At 45.8% G+C, this 18,993-nt stretch overlaps 1 pseudogene; it reads left to right on the top strand.

Moving 5' to 3' along the window:
* The window catches only part of LOC135513362 (ryanodine receptor 2-like), a 358,078-nt pseudogene that overhangs the window by 65,576 nt on the left and 273,509 nt on the right, over positions 1-18,993 (top strand).

Genomic DNA, 18,993 nt, shown 5'->3' with positions numbered 1-18,993 from the left:
TGTGTCCCGAGAGGTAGACAGGAGCAGACCACTGGTCCTCTCTAAGCCAGAACAGTTCATAAATATCTGATGGGATGAGGAGATGAGGAAGACATTGGGATGAGGAGATGAGGAAGATGTTGATGAGGAGATAATGAAGACGTTGTGATGAGGAGATGAGGAAGATGTTGATGAGGAGATAAGGAAGACGTTGTCTAACATGTTGTCTGGCCCTGTTGTTCCAGCAGACATCAGTAACATATAAATAAATATATATCCCATTTAGCAGACGCTTTTGTCCAAAACGACTTACAAGTCGGCTGGGGCCACTACTTTTACATATGGGTGGCCCCAGCGGGAATCGAACCCACGACACTTGGCGTTGCAAGCGCCATGCTCTACCGACTGAGCCACACAGGACATGTTGTCTGGCCCTGTTGTTTCAGCAGCCAGAGCAGACATCAGTAACATGTTGTCTGGCCCTGTTGTTTCAGCAGACATCAGTGACGTGTTGTCTGGCCCTGTTGTTCCATCAGGCATCATCGACATGTTGTCTGGCCCTCTTGTTTCAGCAGCCAGAGCAGACATCAGTAACATGTTGTCTGGCCCTGTTGTTCCAGCAGCCAGAGCAGACATCAGTAACATGTTGTCTGGCCCTGTTGTTCCAGCAGACATCAGTAACATGTTATCTGGCCCTGTTGTTCCAGCAGCCAGAGCAGACATCAGTAACGTGTTGTCTGGCCCTGTTGTTTCAGCAGACATCAGTAACATGTTGTCTGGCCCTGTTGTTTCAGCAGACATCAGTAACATGTTGTCTGGCCCTGTTGTTCCAGCAGCCAGAGCAGACATCAGTAACATGTTGTCTGGCCCTGTTGTTCCAGCAGACATCAGTAACATGTTGTCTGGCCCTGTTGTTCCAGCAGCCAGAGCAGACATCAGTAACATGTTGTCTGGCCCTGTTGTTCCAGCAGCCAGAGCAGACATCAGTAACATGTTGTCTGGCCCTGTTGTTCCAGCAGCCAGAGCAGACATCAGTAACATGTTGTCTGGCCCTGTTGTTCCAGCAGCCAGAGCAGACATCAGTAACGTGTTGTCTGGCCCTGTTGTTCCAGCAGACATCAGTAACATGTTGTCTGGCCCTGTTGTTCCAGCAGCCAGAGCAGACATCAGTAACATGTTGTCTGGCCCTGTTGTTCCAGCAGACATCAGTAACATGTTGTCTGGCCCTGTTGTTCCAGCAGACATCAGTAACATGTTATCTGGCCCTGTTGTTCCAGCAGCCAGATCAGACATCAGTAACGTGTCTGCTGAGCGGTTCCGTATCTTCCGAGCTGAGAAGACGTACAGTGTGAACGCTGGGAAGTGGTACTTTGAGTTTGAGGTGCTGACGTCAGGCGAGATGAGGGTCGGCTGGGCGCGGCCTGGCTGTCTACCTGACCAGGAGCTGGGCTCTGACCAACACGCCTTCGTCTTCGACGGATTCAAGGTGAGTCGGGAATTCCCACACACGTTTATTGAGGTTTATTAAAAGAAATGTTTCAACACGTAGAAGAAGTTTACAACGTCCAGACCTTCATAAGTGTTCACAGAACTATCAGAGCACCTTATTCAGTTGAGATGTTGTGTCAGTGGCCTACCCACAATACCCCATAATGACAAATTGGAATTATGTTTTTAGAATTTTTTAACAAATTAATTAAAAATGAAAAGCTGACATGTCTAGAGTCAGTCAGTATAAATGAGAAGCTGACATGTCTAGAGTCAGTATAAATGAGAAGCTGACATGTCTAGAGTCAGTCAGTATAAATGAGAAGCTGACATGTCTAGAGTCAGTCAGTATAAATGAGAAGCTGACATGTCTAGAGTCAGTCAGTATAAATGAGAAGCTGACATGTCTGGAGTCAGTCAGTATAAATGAGAAGCTGACATGTCTAGAGTCAGTCAGTATAAATGAGAAGCTGCCATGTCTAGAGTCAGTCAGTATAAATGAGAAGCTGACATGTCTAGAGTCAGTCAGTATAAATGAGAAGCTGACATGTCTAGAGTCAGTCAGTCAGTATAAATGAGAAGCTGACATGTCTAGAGTCAGTCAGTCAGTATAAATGAGAAGCTGACATGTCTAGAGTCGGTCAGTATAAATGAGAAGCTGACATGTCTAGAGTCAGTCAGTATAAATGAGAAGCTGACATGTCTAGAGTCAGTCAGTCAGTATAAATGAGAAGCTGACATGTCTAGAGTCAGTCAGTATAAATGAGAAGCTGACATGTCTAGAGTCAGTCAGTCAGTATAAATGAGAAGCTGACATGTCTAGAGTCAGTCAGTCAGTATAAATGAGAAGCTGACATGTCTAGAGTCAGTCAGTCAGTATAAATGAGAAGCTGACATGTCTAGAGTCAGTCAGTCAGTATAAATGAGAAGCTGCCATGTCTAGAGTCAGTCAGTATAAATGAGAAGCTGACATGTCTAGAGTCAGTCAGTATAAATGAGAAGCTGACATGTCTAGAGTCAGTCAGTCAGTATAAATGAGAAGCTGACATGTCTAGAGTCAGTCAGTCAGTATAAATGAGAAGCTGACATGTCTAGAGTCAGTCAGTCAGTATAAATGAGAAGCTGACATGTCTAGAGTCAGTCAGTATAAATGAGAAGCTGCCATGTCTAGAGTCAGTCAGTATAAATGAGAAGCTGACATGTCTAGAGTCAGTCAGTATAAATGAGAAGCTGACATGTCTAGAGTCAGTCAGTCAGTATAAATGAGAAGCTGACATGTCTAGAGTCAGTCAGTCAGTATAAATGAGAAGCTGACATGTCTAGAGTCAGTCAGTATAAATGAGAAGCTGACATGTCTAGAGTCAGTCAGTCAGTATAAATGAGAAGCTGACATGTCTAGAGTCAGTCAGTCAGTATAAATGAGAAGCTGACATGTCTAGAGTCAGTCAGTCAGTATAAATGAGAAGCTGACATGTCTAGAGTCAGTCAGTATAAATGAGAAGCTGCCATGTCTAGAGTCAGTCAGTATAAATGAGAAGCTGCCATGTCTAGAGTCAGTCAGTATAAATGAGAAGCTGACATGTCTAGAGTCAGTCAGTATAAATGAGAAGCTGACATGTCTAGAGTCGGTCAGTATAAATGAGAAGCTGACATGTCTAGAGTCAGTCAGTATAAATGAGAAGCTGACATGTCTAGAGTCAGTCAGTATAAATGAGAAGCTGACATGTCTAGAGTCAGTCAGTATAAATGAGAAGCTGACATGTCTAGAGTCAGTCAGTATAAATGAGAAGCTGCCAGGTCTAGAGTCAGTCAGTATAAATGAGAAGCTGACATGTCTAGAGTCAGTCAGTATAAATGAGAAGCTGACATGTCTAGAGTCGGTCAGTATAATATACCTAGGAGTTCATATGTGCTTATTAACAAGTCATATGATATGTTACACGGACTCACTCTGTGTGCAATAATAGTGTTTAACCTGATAGTTGAATGACTTCCTGATCTCTGTACTTCACACATACAATTATCAGTCCAGCAGTGAATTTCAAACACAGATTCAACCACAAAGACAACATCCTAGAGGAAAACCTGCTTCAGTCTGCTTTCCACCAGACACTGGGAGATGAATTCACCTTTCAGCAAGACGATAACCTATGTTCCTGAGAGGGTTACAGTTTTGGCTTAAATCTACGTGACAATCTATGACAAGACTTGAAAGTGGTTGTCTTGCAATGATCAACAACCAATTTGACAACATTTACATTACATTTAAGTCATTTAGCAGAAGCTCTTATCCAGATGAATTCACCTTCAAGAGCTTGAAGAACTTTGAATAGAATAATAGGGAAAATGTTGCACAATTCAGGTGTGGAAAGATCTTAGAGAAAGACTCACAGCTGTAATCGCTCTTAGAGACGTACCCAGAATGACTCACAGCTGTAATCGCTCTTAGAGAATGACCCAGAAAGACTTATAGCTGTAATCACTCTTAGAGACGTACCCAGAATGACTCACAGCTGTAATCGCTCTTAGAGAATGACCCAGAAAGACTCACAGCTGTAATCGCTCTTAGAGACGTACCCAGAAAGACTCACAGCTGTAATCGCTCTTAGAGACGTACCCAGAAAGACTCACAGCTGTAATCGCTCTTAGAGAATGACCCAGAAAGACTTATAGCTGTAATCACTCTTAGAGAATGACCCAGAAAGACTCACAGCTGTAATCGCTCTTAGAGAATGACCCAGAAAGACTCACAACTGTAATCGCTCTTAGAGACGTACCCAGAATGACTCACAGATGTAATCGCTCTTAGAGACGTACCCAGAATGACTCACAGCTGTAATCACTCTTAGAGACGTACCCAGAAAGACTCACAGCTGTAATCACTCTTAGAGAAAGACTCACAGCTGTAATCGCTCTTAGAGAATGACCCAGAAAGACTCACAGCTGTAATCGCTCTTAGAGACGAACCCAGAATGACTCACAGCTGTAATCGCTCTTAGAGAATGACCCAGAATGACTCACAGCTGTAATCGCTCTTAGAGACGTACCCAGAATGACTTATAGCTGTAATCGCTCTTAGAGAATGACCCAGAAAGACTTATAGCTGTAATCACTCTTAGAGAATGACCCAGAAAGACTCACAGCTGTAATCGCTCTTAGAGACGTACCCAGAATGACTTATAGCTGTAATCGCTCTTAGAGACGTACCCAGAATGACTTATAGCTGTAATCGCTCTTAGAGACGTACCCAGAATGACTTATAGCTGTAATCGCTCTTAGAGACGTACCCAGAAAGACTGACAGCTGTAATCACTCTTAGAGAATGACCCAGAAAGACTCACAGCTGTAATCGCTCTTAGAGACATACCCAGAATGACTTATAGCTGTAATCGCTCTTAGAGAATTACCCAGAAAGACTTATAGCTATAATCACTCTTAGAGAATGACCCAGAAAGACTCACAGCTGTAATCACTCTTAGAGAATCACCCAGAAAGACTCACAGCTGTAATCACTCTTAGAGAATTACCCAGAAAGACTTATAGCTGCAATCACTCTTAGAGAATGACCCAGAAAGACTCACAGCTGTAATCACTCTTAGAGAATGACCCAGAAAGACTCACAGCTGTAATCGCTCTTAGAGACGTACCCAGAATGACTTATAGCTGTAATCGCTCTTAGAGAATTACCCAGAAAGACTTATAGCTATAATCACTCTTAGAGAATGACCCAGAAAGACTTATAGCTGTAATCACTCTTAGAGAATGACCCAGAAAGACTCACAGCTGTAATCGCTCTTAGAGAATGACCCAGAATGACTTATAGCTGTAATCACTCTTAGAGAATGACCCAGAAAGACTCACAGCTGTAATCACACTTAGAGAATGACCCAGAAAGACTCACAGCTGTAATCACTCTTAGAGAATGACCTAGAAAGACTCACAGCTGTAATCACTCTTAGAGAATGACCCAGAAAGACATATAGCTGTAATCACTCTTAGAGAATGACCCAGAAAGACTTATAGCTGTAATCACTCTTAGAGAATGACCCAGAAAGACTCACAGCTGTAATCACTCTTAGAGAATTACCCAGAAAGACTTATAGCTGTAATCACTCTTAGAGAATGACCCAGAAAGACTCACAGCTGTAATCACTCTTAGAGAATTACCCAGAAAGACTCACAGCTGTAATCGCTCTTAGAGAATTACCCACTCACAGCTGTAATCACTCTTAGAGAATTACCCACTCACAGCTGTAATCGCTCTTAGAGAATTACACACTCACAGCTGTAATCACTCTTAGAGAATTACCCACTCACAGCTGTAATTGCTGCCAAAGGTGCTTCTACAAAGTATTGACTCAGGGGTGTGAATACTTAATCAGCAGGACACCTCTCGACAACTTCCCGCAAAATTGGAGGGCTGCAATTCAAATAAATAATCATAAACATTAACGATATTAAACATCAAGGTACATACAAGTGTCTTATATTGGTTAAAAGCTTAAATTCTTGTTAATCTAACTGCATTGTCCGATTTACAATAGGCTTTACAGCGAAAGCATGCCATGCGATTGTTTGAAGACGGAGCCTTACATCAAAACCAACACAGGCTTCGTAAAATCACAAAGTGCTATTAAATATTCACTTACTTTTTTGAAAATCTTCCTCTGATTTGTCATCCAAAGGGTCCCAGCTACAACATGCATGGTCGTTTTGTGAGATAAAATCCTTCTTTATATCCCAAAAGGTCAGTTGAGTTGGCGCCCTCGATTTGAGTAATCCACTCATTCAACATGCAGAGAAAGGTATCCAAAAAGTTACTCCTAAACTTAGTTAAAACAAGTCAAAATACTTTTCTACTTAATCCTCGGATACCCTAAAATGTAATTAAACTATACTATTTCATACGGAAAGAATTATGTTCAATAGAAAACCCAATAGAAAAGCTAAATGAGCACATCCTTTTGTCGTGTGACAAAAGTCTGATTTCTAACTCAGACTCCCCCTACCAAAACTCAAAATTCTTCTTCGTTTGGGAAGAAACAAGCCTGAAACCTTGAACAAAGACTGTTGACATCTAGTGGAAGCCATAGGAATTGCAATCTGGGAGCCAGAAATGCATAGGACTCATAGTTTTCCATTGTAAGAGCATGTGCTCTCAAAATAAATCCTGTCCATGTCTAAATCCATGTCTAAAAAAAAAATGTTTTCACTCTTTCATTATGTTGTGTGTAAATTAGTGAGAATTTTATTTTTAAATAATTTTTAATTTAGTCTAACACAACAACATGTGGATTAAGGAGTAAGAATACTTTCTGAATGTACAACAACAATAACAACAACAACAACAATAACAACGACAACGATAACAGCAGTGATCCTATGACTTTTGAAACAACCCACAAACTGGTTGAATTAATCACATTATTCAACAAACACATCTGATTGGATTAGCAAAAAGTCATCAACGTTATTTAGTTGTAGTTGTTGTTTTCACCCAACTTTTAGCCTAATTCCAATGGCATGGTGAATTATTTTGTTGAATTCACGTTCGTTGACAACTCATCCACATGTGTATTAAAACTAGACTGACTAACTGAACTAACTAACTGAACTAACGTCTGCACCCTTATAAGCACCTTATAAACACCTTATAAACACCGTATAAACTGCACAAGCACCAAAACCCCTGTTGTTTTGACATGTGGTAATAGATTGTATTGATTAGGCTGTACTTGCTGTTGAAACGTAACACCTGGAAACTGGAAATAGTGTTTCCGTCAGGACAGCTTGTAGAAGAAATAGAGGTTGTAGAAGACAGCCAGCTACATTGTGAAGCATTGTGATTTTTTTCAATATCTATTGTCATTTGAGGAAGTAAATGATATCTGCGTTCTAAGTCCTGCGACCCCCTAAATCATCAGTACTATAACGTTTGATGGCACCATCACCAATCTGAGGTTATAAAGAGGAGTGCTTCCCCCTGGTGGACGGGGTCAGGACATCAGCTTGTCTCATGTAGTAACATGTGGAGTCAGGGGAAAGTAGAGTGGTAACAATCCAGGTGAAAGCTATGATCCCTTATTGATGTCACTTGTTAAATCCACTTCAATCAGTGTAGATGAAGGAGAGGAATATTTAACCTCCTTTGAACAGGGTGTGGTAGTAGGGTCCAGGGGCACCGGTTTGTGTCAAGAACTGCAACGCTGCTGTTTTTTTCCACTCAACAGTTTCCCTGAGTGTATCAAGAATGGTCCACCACCCAAAGGACATCCGGCCACCTTGACAAAACTGTTGGGGAAGCATTGGAGTCAACATGGACCAGCATCCCCTGTGTCACTCTTTCAGACACCTTGTAGAGTCCACATGGACCAGCATCCCCTGTGTCACTCTTTCAGACACCTTGTAGAGTCCACATGGACCAGCATCCCCTGTGTCACTCTTTAAGACACCTTGTAGAGTCCACATGGACCAGCATCCCCTGTGTCACTCTTTAAGACACCTTGTAGAGTCCACATGGACCAGCATCCCCTGTGCCACTCTTTAAGACACCTTGTAGAGTCCACATGGACCAGCATCCCCTGTGTCACTCTTTAAGACACCTTGTAGAGTCCACATGGACCAGCATCCCCTGTGTCACTCTTTAAGACACCTTGTAGAGTCAACATGGACCAGCATCCCCTGTGTCACTCTTTAAGACACCTTGTAGAGTCCACATGGACCAGCATCCCATGTGTCACTCTTTAAGACACCTTGTAGAGTCCACATGGACCAGCATCCCATGTGTCACTCTTTCAGACACCTTGTAGAGTCAACATGGACCAGCATCCCCTGTGTCACTCTTTAAGACACCTTGTAGAGTCCACATGGACCAGCATCCCCTGTGTCACTCTTTAAGACACCTTGTAGAGTCCACATGGACCAGCATCCCCTGTGTCACTCTTTAAGACACCTTGTAGAGTCCACATGGACCAGCATCCCCTGTGTCACTCTTTAAAACACCTTGTAGAGTCAACATGGACCAGCATCCCCTGTGTCACTCTTTAAGACACCTTGTAGAGTCCACATGGACCAGCATCCCCTGTGTCACTCTTTAAGACACCTTGTAGAGTCAACATGGACCAGCATCCCCTGTGTCACTCTTTAAGACACCTTGTAGAGTCAACATGGACCAGCATCCCCTGTGTCACTCTTTCAGACACCTTGTAGAGTCAACATGGACCAGCATCCCCTGTGTCACTCTTTCAGACACCTTGTAGAGTCCATGACCCGACGAATCCAGGCTGTTCTGATGGAGGTGGGGGCAACTCAAATATTAGGAAGGGGTTCCTAATGTTTTGTACACTCACTGTATTTCTCTCTAGTTTAATCATTTAGAGATCATTTAAAAAAAGCACTTATACACAATTAAACTGGGCTCTAGAAAGATCTCCTGTAGTGACTGTGCAGCAGCCCATTCATTGGACTTCCCTTCTCTCTCTCTCTCAGTGGGCAGAGAGCAGCCGATGATGAGGCCCTGAGTGACTCACATCACAGCTCTGTGTGCAAAACCAAATGGCACCCTATTCCCTATGTAGTGCACTAATTTTGGTCAGAGCCCTATGGATCCTGGTCAAAACGTAATGCACTACAGAGGGAACAGGGTGCCATTTGGGATCACGTACAGAATCAGGTGGGAGAGGGGGGAGCTATTTCTGCTCTGCGAGAGGACGATGAGAGGTCACGTAGAAGTGTGTGTGTGTGGGACGGAGTGGAGGGGGAGCCAGTACATTGTGGGACTGGAAATAGACTGAATGCGTTGGCTGATTGAGGATTCAAGGACTCTCCATGTAATTATAGTATAATGTGGAGAGGGAGTGGGGGGGGGGGGGGGTGGAGAGGGAGTGGTGGGGGGGGGTGGGGGTGGAGAGGGAGTGGGGGGAGGGAGGGGGGGGGTGGAGAGGGAGTGGGGGGGGGTGGAGAGGGGGGGGGGTGGAGAGGGAGTGGGGGGGGAGTGGGGGGGTGGAGAGGGAGGTGGGGTGGAGAGGGAGTGGGGGGGGGGAGAGGGGTGGGGGTGGAGAGGGGGGTGGAGAGGGTGGAGAGGGAGTGGGGGTGGAGAGGGAGTGGGGGGAGTGGGGGGGTGGAGAGGGAGTGGGGGGTGGAGAGGGAGTGGGGGGTGGAGAGGGAGGGGGGTGGAGAGGGAGTGGGGGAGTGGAGAGGGAGAGGGGATGGAGAGGGAGTGGGGGGGAGTGGGGGGTGGAGAGGGAGGGGGGATGGAGAGGGAGTGGGGGGTGGAGAGGGAGGGGGATGGAGAGGGAGTGGGGGGAGTGAGAGAGAGAAAGAGGGAGGAGGGGTGCAGAGAGGGAGAGTTCTCCCATCTCCACAGAGGAACTCTGGAGCTCTGTCAGAGTGACCATTGGGTTCTTGGTCTCCTCCCTGACCAAGGCCCTTCTCCCCGATTGTTCAGTTTGTCCGGGTGGCCAGCTCTAGGAAGAGTCTTGGTGGTTCCAAACTTCTTCCATTTAAGAATGATGGAGGCCACTGTGCTCTTGGGGACCTTCAATGCTGCAGAAATGTTTTGGTACACAATCCTGTCTCGGAGCTCTTCTGACAATTCCTTTGACCTCATTACTTGGTTTTTGCTCTGACATTCACTGTCAACTGTGGGACCTTATATAGACAGGTGTGTGCCTTTTAAATAATATCACTGTCAACTGTGGGACCTTATATAGACAGGTGTGTTCCTTTCCAAATAATATCACTGTCAACTGTGGGACCTTATATAGACAGGTGTGTGCCTTTCCAAATAATATCACTGTCAACTGTGGGACCTTATATAGACAGGTGTGTGCCTTTCCAAATAATATCACTGTCAACTGTGGGACCTTATATAGACATGTCTGTGTCTTTCCAAATCATGTCCAATCAATATAATTTACCACAGGTGGACTCCAAGTTGTAGAAACATCTCAAGGATGCTCAATGGAAACAGGATGCACCTGAGCTCAATTTAGAGTCTCGTAGCAAAGGGTCTGAATACTTATGTAAATGAGGTCCCTGTTTTCACTTTGTTATTATGGTGTATTGTGTGTAGATTGTTGAGGATTTGTATTTTATTTAATACATGTTAGAATAAGGCTGTAATGTAACACAATGTGGAAAACGGGAAGGGGTCTGAATACTATATCCCTGTGTGTGTTCCAGGCCCAGCTGTGGCACCAGGGTAACGAGCACTTCGGCAGGTCGTGGGGTCCAGGGGACGTGGTGGGCTGTATGGTCGATCTGAACGAACACACCATGATGTTCACCCACAACGGAGAGGTGCTCCTGGACCACTCAGGGTCGGAACTGGCCTTCAAGGACTTTGAGGTTTGGGAAGGTCAGTGTGTGTACTGTCTACTCAAAATGACTGTCTACACCACCCTATGTCTGTCCTACTGTCTACACCACCCTATGTCTGTCCTACTGTCTACACCACCCTATGTCTGTCCTACTGTCTACACCACCCTATGTGTTAGTCTGTCCTACTGTCTACCCCACCCTATGTCTGTCCTACTGTCTACACCACCCTATGTCTGTCCTACTGTCTACACCACCCTATGTCTGTCCTACTGTCTACACCACCCTATGTGTTAGTCTGTCCTACTGTCTACCCCACCCTATGTGTTAGTCTGTCCTACTGTCTACACCACCCTATGTCTGTCCTACTGTCTACACCACCCTATGTGTTAGTCTGTCCTACTGTCTACACCACCCTATGTCTGTCCTACTGTCTACACCACCCTGTGTCTGTCCTACTGTCTACCCCACCCTATGTGTTAGTCTGTCCTACAGTCTACCCCACCCTATGTCTGTCCTACTGTCTACACCACCCTATGTCTGTCCTACTGTCTACTCCACCCTATGTCTGTCCTACTGTCTACTCCACCCTATGTCTGTCCTACTGTCTACACCACCCTATGTGTTAGTCTGTCCTACTGTCTACACCACCCTATGTGTTAGTCTGTCCTACTGTCTACACCACCCTATGTGTTAGTCTGTCTTACTGTCTACACCACCCTATGTGTTAGTCTGTCCTACTGTCTACACCACCCTATGTCTGTCCTACTGTCTACACCACCCTATGTGTTAGTCTGTCCTACTGCCTACACCACCCTATGTGTTAGTCTGTCTTACTGCACTAATAAGTGCATCGATGACATCGTCCCCACAATGACCGTATGTACATATCCCAACCAGAAGCCATGGATTACAGGCAACATCCATGCTGAGCTAAAGGCTGGAGCTGCTGCTTTCAAGGACACTAAGCCGGACTCTTATAAGAAATCCCGTTACGACTTCCGACGAGCAATCAAACAGGCAAAGTATCAATACAGGACTAATATTGAATCCTGATATCGCCTGCTTTGACCCTCGTCGGATGTGGCAGGGCTTCACGTATCACAAAGGGCAACCCAGCCGTGAACTGGCCAGTGACGCGAACCCACCAGACGAGCTAAATGCCTTCTATGTCCGCTTCGAGCTAAGCAATGCTGAACCATGCATTAGATGACCCGCTGTTCCAGGTGAATGTGTAATCTCGCTCTCCATAGCCGATGTGACTAAGACTTTTAAACATGTTACCATTCACAAGACACATTACCAGAATGTGTGCTCAGAGCATGCGCTGACCAGCTGGCACGTGACTTCAACCTCTCCCTCACTCAGTCTGTAATACCTACATGTTTCAAGTGGTACCAATGCACCAAGTCCGGGAACAGCTTCTACCCCCAAGTCATAGACTGTTCTCTCTGCAACCACACGACAAGTGGTACCGATGCACCAAGTCCGGGAACAGCTTCTACCCCCAAGTCATAGACTGTTCTCTCTGCAACCACACGACAAGCCGTACCGATGCACCAAGTCCTGGACAGCTTCTACCCCCACGTCATAGACTGTTCTCTCTGCAACCACACGACAAGCCGTACCGATGCACCAAGTTCTGGACAGCTTCTACCCCCAAGTCATAGACTGTTCTCTCTGCAACCACACGACAAGCTGTACCGATGCACCAAGTCCTGGACAGCTTCTACCCCCAAGTCATAGACTGTTCTCTCTGCAACCACACGACAAGCCATACTGATGCACCAAGTCCTGGACAGCTTCTACCCCCAAGTCATAGACTGTTCTCTCTGCAACCACACGACAAGCTGTACCGATGCACCAAGTCCTGGACAGCTTCTACCCCCAAGTCATAGACTGTTCTCTCTGCAACCACACGACAAGCCGTACCGATGCACCAAGTCCTGGACAGCTTCTACCCCCAAGTCATAGACTGTTCTCTCTGCAACCACACGACAAGCTGTACCGATGCACCAAGTCCTGGACAGCTTCTACCCCCAAGTCATAGACTGTTCTCTCTGCAACCACACGACAAGCCATACCGATGCACCAAGTCCTGGACAGCTTCTACCCCCAAGTCATAGACTGTTCTCTCTGCAACCACACGACAAGCTGTACCAATGCACCAAGTCCTGGACAGCTTCTACCCCCAAGCCATAGACTGTTCTCTCTGCAACCACACGACAAGCCGTACCGATGCACCAAGTCCTGGACAGCTTCTACCCCCAAGTCATAGACTGTTCTCTCTGCAACCACACGACAAGCTGTACCGATGTACCAAGTCCTGGACAGCTTCTACCCCCAAGTCATAGACTGTTCTCTCTGCAACCACACGACAAGCCGTACCGATGCACCAAGTCCTGGACAGCTTCTACCCCCAAGTCATAGACTGTTCTCTCTGCAACCACACGACAAGCTGTACCAATGCACCAAGTCCTGGACAGCTTCTACCCCCAAGTCATAGACTGTTCTCTCTGCAACCACACGACAAGCCGTACCGATGCACCAAGTCCTGGACAGCTTCTACCCCCAAGTCATAGACTGTTCTCTCTGCAACCACACGACAAGCCGTACCGATGCACCAAGTCCTGGACAGCTTCTACCCCCAAGTCATAGACTGTTCTCTCTGCAACCACACGACAAGCCGTACCGATGCACCAAGTCCTGGACAGCTTCTACCCCCAAGTCATAGACTGTTCTCTCTGCAACCACACGACAAGCCATACCGATGCACCAAGTCCTGGACAGCTTCTACCCCCAAGTCATAGACTGTTCTCTCTGCAATCACACGACAAGCTGTACCGATGCACCAAGTCCTGGACAGCTTCTACCCCCAAGTCATAGACTGTTCTCTCTGCAACCACACGACAAGCTGTACCGATGCACCAAGTCCGGGAACAGCTTCTACCCCCAAGTCATAGACTGTTCTCTCTGCAACCACACGACAAGCTGTACCGATGCACCAAGTCCTGGACAGCTTCTACCCCCAAGTCATAGACTGTTCTCTCTGCAACCACACGACAAGCGGTACCGATGCACCAAGTCCTGGACAGCTTCTACCCCCACGTCATAGACTGTTCTCTCTGCAACCACACGACAAGCCGTACCGATGCACCAAGTCCTGGACAGCTTCTACTCCCAAGTCATAGACTGTTCTCTCTGCAATCACACGACAAGCCATACCGATGCACCAAGTCCTGGACAGCTTCTACCCCCAAGTCATAGACTGTTCTCTCTGCAACCACACGACAAGTGGTACCGATGCACCAAGTCCTGGACAGCTTCTACCCCCAAGTCATAGACTGTTCTCTCTGCAACCACACGACAAGCTGTACCGATGCACCAAGTCCTGAACAGCTTCTACCCCCAAGTCATAGACTGTTCTCTCTGCAATCACACGACAAGCCATACCGATGCACCAAGTCCTGGACAGCTTCTACCCCCAAGTCATAGACTGTTCTCTCTGCAACCACACGACAAGCCATACCGATGCACCAAGTCCTGGACAGCTTCTACCCCCAAGTCATAGACTGTTCTCTCTGCAACCACACGACAAGCTGTACCGATGCACCAAGTCCTGGACAGCTTCTACCCCCAAGAAGTCATAGACTGTTCTCTCTGCAACCACACGACAAGCCATACCGATGCACCAAGTCCTGGACAGCTTCTACCCCCAAGTCATAGACTGTTCTCTCTGCAACCACACGACAAGCCATACCGATGCACCAAGTCCTGGACAGCTTCTACCCCCAAGTCATAGACTGTTCTCTCTGCAACCACACGACAAGCCATACCGATGCACCAAGTCCTGGACAGCTTCTACCCCCAAGTCATAGACTGTTCTCTCTGCAACCACACGACAAGCTGTACCGATGCACCAAGTCCTGGACAGCTTCTACCCCCAAGTCATAGACTGTTCTCTCTGCAACCACACGACAAGCTGTACCGATGCACCAAGTCCTGGACAGCTTCTACCCCCAAGTCATAGACTGTTCTCTCTGCAACCACGCGACAAGTGGTACCGATGCACCAAGTCCTGGACAGCTTCTACCCCCAAGTCATAGACTGTTCTCTCTGCAACCACACGACAAGCCATACCGATGCACCAAGTCCTGGACAGCTTCTACCCCCAAGTCATAGACTGTTCCCTCTGCAACCACACGACAAGCCATACCGATGCACCAAGTCCGGGAACAGCTTCTACCCCCAAGTCATAACATTGCTAAATAGTTAGTCCGGGTAGCTTTTGGTTAACTATTTAACGATCTGCATTGACTCTTTTTGTACTTCTCTTTTGAGTCATTACACATGCTGCTGTTACTGTTTATTATCTACCCTGTTGCCTAGTCAGTTTACCCATAACTGTATGTACATATCTACCTCAATTACCTCATACCCCTGCACATTCACACATTACTGGTACCCTGTGTATATAGCCATGTTATTACCTGGTGCCCTGTGTATATAGCCATGTTATTACCTGGTACTCCCTGTATATAGCCATGTTATTACCTGGTACTCCCTGTATATAGCCATGTTATTACCTGGTGCCCTGTGTATATAGCCATGTTATTACCTGGTACTCCCTTTATATAGTCATGTTATTACCTGGTACTCCCTGTATATAACCATGTTATTACCTGGTACTTCCTGTATATAACCATTTCATTACCTGGTACTCCCTGTATATAGCCATGTTATTACCTGGTGCCCTGTGTATATAGCCACGGTATTACCTGGTACTCCCTGTATATAGCCATGTTATTACCAGGTACTTCCTGTATATAGCCATGTTATTACCTGGTACTCCCTGTATATAGCCATGATATTACCTGGTACTCCTTGTATATAGCTATGTTATTACCTGGTACTCCCTGTATATAGCCAAGCTATTACCTGGTACTCCTTGTATATAGCTATGTTATTACCTGGTACTCCCTGTATATAGCTATGTTATTACCTGGTACTCCCTGTATATAGCTATGTTATTACCTGGTACTCCCTGTATATAGCCATGTTATTACCTGGTACTTCCTGTATATAGCCATGTTATTACCTGGTACTCCCTGTATATAGCCATGTTATTACCTGGTACTTCCTGTATATAGCCATGTTATTACCTGGTACCCCCTGTATATAGCCATGTTATTACCTGGTACCCCCTGTATATAGCCATGGTATTACTCAGCAGGCTGAGTGTCCAGAACACATTGATGTTGTTACCTACTGGTTAGGATAAGATAAGAACACATTGATGTTGTTATCTACTGGTTAGGATAAGATAAGAACACATGGATGTGGTTACCTACTGGTTAGGATAAGAACACATTGATGTTGGTGTTACCTACTGGTTAGGATAAGATAAGAACACATTGATGTTGGTGTTACCTACTGGTTAGGATAAGATAAGAACACATTGATGCTGGTGTTACCTACTGGTGAGTATAAGATAAGAACACATTGATGTTGGTGTTACCTACTGGTTAGGATAAGATAAGAACACATTGATGTTGGTGTTACCTACTGGTTAGGATAAGATAAGAACACATTGATGCTGGTGTTACCTACTGGTGAGTATAAGATAAGAACACATTGATGTTGGTGTTACCTACTGGTTAGGATAAGATAAGAACACATGGATGTTGGTGTTACCTACTGGTTAGGATAAGATAAGAACACATGGATGTTGGTGTTACCTACTGGTTAGGATAAGATAAGAACACATGGATGTTGGTGTTACCTACTGGTTAGGATAAGATAAGAACACATTGATGTTGGTGTTACCTACTGGTTAGGATAAGATAAGAACACATTGATGTTGGTGTTACCTACTGGTTAGGATAAGATAAGAACACATGGATGTTGGTGTTACCTACTGGTTAGGATAAGATAAGAACACATTGATGTTGGTGTTACCTACTGGTTAGGATAAGATAAGAACACATTGATGTTGGTGTTACCTACTGGTTAGGACAAGATAATAACACATGGATGTTGTTACCTACTGGTTAGGATAAGATAAGAACACATTGATGTTGGTGTTACCTACTGGTGAGGATAAGATAAGAACACATTGATGTTGGTGTTACCTACTGGTTAGGATAAGATAAGGACACATTGATGTTGGTGTTACCTACTGGTTAGGACAAGATAATAACACATGGATGTTGTTACCTACTGGTTAGGATAAGATAAGAACACATTGATGTTGTTACCTACTGGTTAGGATAAGATAAGAACACATTGATGTTGTTACCTACTGGTTAGGATAAGATAAGAACACATTGATGTTGTTAACTACTGGTTAGGAAAAGATAAGAACACATTGATGTTGTTACCATTCTGGCTCCTGTCCTATGGGCCGTTCTGGCTCCTGTCCTATGGGCCGTTCTGGCGTACGTTCTTCGAATGGTTCTTCTAAAATAACAATGTCCTCTCTGTCCTCTCTGTCCTCTCTGCAGGTTTCATCCCGGTGTGCAGCCTGGGTGTTTGCCAGGTTGGGAGGATGAACTTTGGTAAGGACGTGAGCACGCTGAAGTACTTCACCATCTGTGGTCTGCAGGAAGGCTACGAGCCCTTCGCCGTCAACATGAACAGAGACCTCACCATGTGGCTCAGCAAGAGACTGTCTCAGTTCATCCCCGTACCTCCGCAGCATGAACACATTGAGGTGAGGGTCCAGTCGCTATCCTGTTTAGCCATGTTGCCTTACAAAACTGTTCTGTCGACAAGACTGTCCTTGAAACTTGACCCTGCTCCCCCTGATGTAATTGTGTGTAGAGTTTGATAATTGAACCTCTGTTTATAAGCCTCTTTATATGTGTTGTTGACCACCCTGAACAAGGCAGTTTAACCCCCGGTAGGCCGCCATTTAAAATAAGAATTTGTTCTTAACTGACTTGCCTAGTTTTAAATAAAGGTAAAATAAAACATATTAGTTTTTTTGTAACAACCTATGTTGGTAACCTGGACTGAGAACACCTTCCTAATATTGAGTCACTGCATCCCCCCCGTTTTCCCCTCAGAACATTCTCAGTTCGTCGGGTCATGGACTCGACAAGGTGTCTACAGCGTTCCACTGGGATGCTGGCCCATGTGGACTCTACAAGGTGTCTACAGCACTGGGATGCTGGCCCATGTTGACTCTACAAGGTGTCCAAAGCATTCTACTGGGATGCTGGACCATGTTGACTCTACAAGGTGTCTAAAGCGTTCCACAGGGATGCTGGCCCATGTTGACTCTACAAGGTGTCTAAAGCGTTCCACAGGGATGCTGGCCCATGTTGACTCTACAAGGTGTCTAAAGCGTTCCACAGGGATGCTGGCCCATGTTGACTCTACAAGGTGTCTAAAGCACTGGGATGCTGGCCCATGTTGACTCTACAAGGTGTCTAAAGCACTGGGATGCTGGCCCATGTTGACTCTACAAGGTGTCTACAGCTTTCCACAGGGATGCTGGCCCCATGTTGACTCTACAAGGTGTCTAAAGCGTTCCACAGGGATGCTGGCCCATGTTGACTCTACAAGGTGTCCAAAGCGTTCTACTGGGATGCTGGCCCATGTTGACTCTACAAGGTGTCTACAGCGTTCTACTGGGATGCTGGCCCATGTTGACTCTACAAGGTGTCTACAGCGTTCTACTGGGATGCTGGCCCATGTTGACTCTACAAGGTGTCTACAGCGTTCTACTGGGATGCTGGCCCATGTTGACTCTACAAGGTGTCTACAGCGTTCTACTGGGATGCTGGCCCATGTTGACTCTACAAGGTGTCCAAAGCGTTCCACAGGGATGCTGGCCCATGTTGACTCTACAAGGTGTCCAAAGCATTCCACAGGGATGCTGGTCCATGTTGACTCTACAAGGTGTCCAAAGTGTTCCACAGGGATGCCGGTCCATGTTGACTCTACAAGGTGTCCAAAGCGTTCCACAGGGATGCTGGCCCATGTTGACTCTACAAGGTGTCCAAAGTGTTCCACAGGGATGCTGGTCCATGTTGACTCTACAAGGTGTCCAAAGTGTTCCACAGGGATGCTGGCCCATGTTGACTCTACAAGGTGTCCAAAGCGTTCCACAGGGATGCTGGACCATGTTGACTCTACAAGGTGTCCAAAGCGTTCCACAGGGATGCTGGCCCATGTTGACTCTACAAGGTGTCCAAAGCGTTC

This window comes from Oncorhynchus masou, chromosome 24, assembly GCF_036934945.1.
Source record: "Oncorhynchus masou masou isolate Uvic2021 chromosome 24, UVic_Omas_1.1, whole genome shotgun sequence".
NCBI classification, from domain to species: Eukaryota; Metazoa; Chordata; class Actinopteri; order Salmoniformes; family Salmonidae; genus Oncorhynchus; species Oncorhynchus masou.
Note: the sequence above shows the minus strand (reverse complement) of the source record. Positions and strands in the feature narration are given on the sequence as shown.